This window comes from Mixophyes fleayi, chromosome 3 (genome assembly GCF_038048845.1).
Source record: "Mixophyes fleayi isolate aMixFle1 chromosome 3, aMixFle1.hap1, whole genome shotgun sequence".
Classification (NCBI taxonomy): domain Eukaryota; kingdom Metazoa; phylum Chordata; class Amphibia; order Anura; family Limnodynastidae; genus Mixophyes; species Mixophyes fleayi.
This window is the reverse complement of record NC_134404.1, coordinates 34,345,017-34,349,887: the sequence shown is the minus strand read 5'-3', so window position 1 is coordinate 34,349,887 and position 4,871 is coordinate 34,345,017. Positions and strand designations below refer to the sequence as shown.

Below are 4,871 nucleotides of genomic sequence, written 5' to 3'. Positions count from 1 at the left end.
TGATAGTATGAATTAAGACTTGTATCTCCACTTGAAAGTACACAAAAACTATGTAATTTTTTGGAAAATGTTTCTCTCCGCAATTTGTATTGCAAAACAAACACTAACTCTAGCACACAGTCCAAAATGACCCCCCATATTCTTTTGTGTCTCACTCAGCCAGCAATCCAACTGTGAATCAGAAGTAAAGCGCTTGATCTCCTATTCGGTACCAACCGGTCTCTTTCCTGCAACTTGTCTGGCATCAATCTATATGTGTTAAAAAAATAAAAACTAGAGAATTGGTACACTAGAGATTGTATTACCTATTACAATATTGTATACCCCAAGTAGTAAAAGCAAAAGGAAATTAAGAAACCACAGTGGCTCTGTGGTGCAATGGATAGCGCATTGGACTTCTAGTATGTTGTAGTTATTCAAAGGTTGTGGGTTCGAGTCCCACCAGAGTCATTGCATCAATTCACTTGCGAAATTTTAAAATTTACATATGTCTGGATGTAACTTACAGATTGTAGGTTTGAAATCTATCAAAGACATTTTAAGTAATAAATCCTCATAATCATTCAAATAGCTGCTATATACAGCAATTTGACAGTCTTTATAGGTTTTTGTTAGATCAAACTCTTTTCAGTGTGATGAAAGAAATGAGCTTTTCTACATAAGATCCTCAACCTAGGTAGCACAAAATACTGGAATAATTCCTGATTTTTGAAATAGTGCTTGCAGGCAAAATTGACAGTTGGGTAATTCAGATATGGATTTTAGTGCCATTTAGCAGACTTGTGTGAATATCTGACACTCGTTTAAAAATTTGTAACAGGGGAAACATTTTTTCAATCAACCACTTGAACCCATTGTTACTGATAATAATTTAAGAAATATGTCTCGGACATACACCCATTATTATAAACATAATAATGATAGTATGAATGTATTAAGGAATAAATCCTGATAAACATTAAAATAGCTGCTATATACAACAATTTGAATGTTTTTATTAGATCAAAATCTTTTCAGTGTGATAGAAGAAATAATTTTAAAGAGAGAAAATGTTGCGAGAATTTTATTACCTTGTCAAGCTGGTGACAATTTTCAGTGTGAGAATACGGGCAGACTGCAATGAACAGATACATGGTGCTTCTTCACAATCTTATTCGCATTTTGGTCTATTAGCATATTTCAAGATTAGATTACATGCTTTTTTTTAGATGCACATGAGTCCATCTAAATTGGATTCTAAATACACTATCTTGTTATATTTATAAAATAACATTTTATATTTATATTACAAATTATACTTTGTATTTTATTTGTTTAATTGTGTTTTGGAAATTGAAAATGCTCATTGGATTGGGAGGGGACATGGCAATGCTTCACATCTGAATATTACTAGCTCTATCCTGTAAATGTACAGATATCTATCATGTACGTTTTGCAAAAAATTGAAAATATTCCAAATAGTTTATTTTAAACTGCTTTTTATTACTGCAAAAGGTCTTCATTTTGAGGCAACACTATACATTTGACATTAAGAAAACTAACTTACTTTAATTCACTGATTTGTCAATGCTTTCTGCTCTATTCAATTTTATTACTTTAAAATGTCTACATGAGTTACATACAATATTTTCTTTCATTATGGTCGAAGGTTATTTATATTGATATTTTAGTTGTTTGGTGCATTGAGATAACTTTACTTACATTTACAATACATATTTTAAGTATCCATACAGTTATAAATTACAGTTGTTGGTAGGATAATTTGGTGGAATCCATCCATATATTTTCTAAAAGTGATGTTTATGTCCACTGTGCCATCTCTATTCCTGTCTATATTATACATTTTCCTTCCACAAGTGGGGTTCATGTACACATGCCCCTCTATATGTCTTTCTATATCATACTTTTTCCTTCCAAAAGGGATGTTCATGTACACTGGCCCCTCTCTATTCCTGTCTATATTATATATTTTCCTTCCACAAGGGGTGTTCATGTACACTGGGCCCTCTCTATTGCTGTATATATTACACACTTTGTAAACTTATCAATATTAATATATATACTTCTGAAATAAAGTTAGAATAAATGTATTGTCCAGACACAAATTATATTATTTAAAATTATTTATTATTAAAAGACATCAATGATTAAACTGTAAGTTTCCTATTTATTTTCATTCATTTACATTTTTCATAAAGATATTATAGACTATACTCAGACAGTACATATGATATTTGTTGTCCAAATAATTGTAGTGAGCATGTGTTACACCATAACATAAGATACATTTAATGCTTTAAAAATGTCCTCAGTTTCTTCATTTTGTGCCTTGGTTAGAGATTTTCATCTGTAATGTCCAAAGGTCATGGGACAGATGTGATGAAGATGTCTGTACACAGTTGTAGACAATTGGGTCCAATAGAATTTCATGATGCAGATTATCTGGTGGATGAAATTTGTGCGCACTGGTTGTTTTAATGGTTGAGGATTATTCTTTAAAATCTATAACAATAGATTGAAACACATTAATCATTACGTAATACATTGGTTAGCAATATGTATCAAAAGATTGTAGTTGGCCTGAGAGAAAAAAAGAAACAAAGAACAATAAATACAATGAAGATTTTAAAAAATAACAACATGTATATATATTTTAGGGCCATATCGATAAGAAACATCCAATTGTATTGCATAAATACTTACATTTTGATCTTGTGATTAATTGAATTATCTGCTGTCTGTTTATTGTGAATTGTAGAGGTTGTCTTTCGATACAGTTTATAAACAGTCTTGACTTTAATCACAATACTCTGCAAATAGATAAAAAAGCTTGAGACAAATAGATTGCAAATAAAGGACCTACACATGGAGACAAAAGAAGATCAAATGAGTGACAGCATCCTTACCTGCAGGAAAAGAAGCCAGAGTGGGACAGGCAAAACAGGGTAGAAGTGGGTAAAAAAAAGTTGAAAAGTGGGAGAGAATGATATGTGTGTTGCAAAGTGTCCTTATTTGATTTGATGCAGTCAGTCTGGCCAGTGGACATTTCTGTCTTCAATCATGTTGCTGTTCATCTGTGGATGTTTTCTGGTCTTCAGCCTCATTTCCATATATTTGTTTGGATGCTTCAGAGGATTGTACCTGAGCTTTCTGGGATGGTGTCGGAGCACTCTGTTGCTCATTTCTTTCCATCATATCATTGAAGATCAGTTGCAGACTTGTGGAAACTGCAAGGATTGCAGCTGGAGCATGTTGCTGTGTGATCCAGATCTCACTCAATGTTGCCCACATATGATACTATGACAGTTAAACATTCCTGAATGTTCCAGTTGATGCATTCCCTGGTTCTTTTCCTGGTTCTTTCTATGGTTCATTCCCTGGTTTGGGCAAATAGATATTGATTGGCCAAACTTTGTCTCTGATAGTCTAGAACCATGTGAATCACAGAGGAATGGGTTCCCCACGCTCTGCTGGTTGATGTGAGAGTCTTTCAACTTTATCTTCAACTTCTGATGGACATGTGTTTACCAATTCTGTTCTTGCCTCTGGATTTTCAGTGACCTCAATTGGGGATGTATCAACCTCTTCAGGTTGCTCGCTGTCCTGTACCTAAATCATGGCTGTGTCTGATTCAGGTTGCGTGGTGTCCTGTGCCTCAGATGGTCCTGCGTGCGTTTCTGTTTTCACTGTACAGACATTTCTGTGGGATTGACTTCAGCTGACACATCCTCCAAATCCATCCGTGTCTTCTGCAGTTCAATACTTCCTCTACAAACAGTCTTTTTCTCTAAACTGATGAAATAGAGATAGGCAAAGTTTTTTCATTAGTAATTTGTGTGAGAACATTTGATAAGATGAGTGGTTTGTTGTTAGTATGATAGATTTTACATAACTCTCACAGATGAAAATGAGGAGCCAGACGATTCTTCATGTACAATGACTTGTCTCATTTCTTCTGGGTCATGTACAGACTCCACGGCTGTCCTTGATGTTGGCGATTCTGAAAAAAAAAAAAAATTTAGTTTAATATTTCATTAACTGCTTACACTTCAAAAATAAATATACTACAATTACCTGTTGTGGTTAAACTGGACTTCTTCCTCATGCTTCTGGTGCTAACCATTGACTTTACTGTGTAGCTAAGGAAAATGAAATAAAAATAAAATTAATTATTTTCAAACCCAAGATAGAGAGTAAGGTTTTTAATAATTACATATATGTGGTAAGCTAAAGATTATACTTAAAAGAACCTCAAAAAAAATGTTTTTATGAAATACATTTGTATTACAATTGAAATTGGCCAGATTCCATAAGGAAAGCAATGGCAAAGGGGATAATTAAATTTACAGCATGGCAAAAATGTTTTCTTTCAGTATAAAATTTATTTTATAGGTCGTTTCATATTTACAGTTTGGTTAAGGAATGTGCTAGATAAACTAGAAGCATTAGTGTTAACATAGAGCTAACAAGTTTTTTTGTGTAACGTGAAGAAAAAAATATTAATAGACCTATGTGTATAATAATAAAGTTTTTAGCCACACTTGCATTGTAAAATTTGCTTTCTTGAACCGTACTCCTGTCAGACCCACCCTACCTATGCCATTATCTTTTCAATTCCTGTACTATTAAGACTTTAAATTGTGACTATAAATACGTTGTATTTTTTTTAAAAAAATAGTGTCTTAGAAAATGAAGCTGTTTTTTTAACTAGTTTTTATAATAACATATGGAAAGTATGTTAAGCTTTTAAATAATGAAATAAAAATTACTAAACATGACTTGTGTTTTTCTTTGGGGGTTTTCACTGTTGAAAGATCTTCATCAGATGTGTTGACGTCATCTCGCAACTTCTCCTGCCAAAGCTTGAAGTG

At 33.0% G+C, this 4,871-nt stretch overlaps 1 non-coding gene across 1 annotated transcript; it reads left to right on the top strand.

Annotated features, from left to right (window-relative positions):
* The first annotated feature begins 364 nt into the window (after positions 1-364).
* TRNAR-UCU (transfer RNA arginine (anticodon UCU)) lies at positions 365-450 on the top strand. Its single transcript is given in 2 exon segments — positions 365-401; positions 415-450. It is a non-coding gene; the product is annotated as a tRNA-Arg (tRNA).
* Positions 451-4,871: the final 4,421 nt, after the last annotated feature.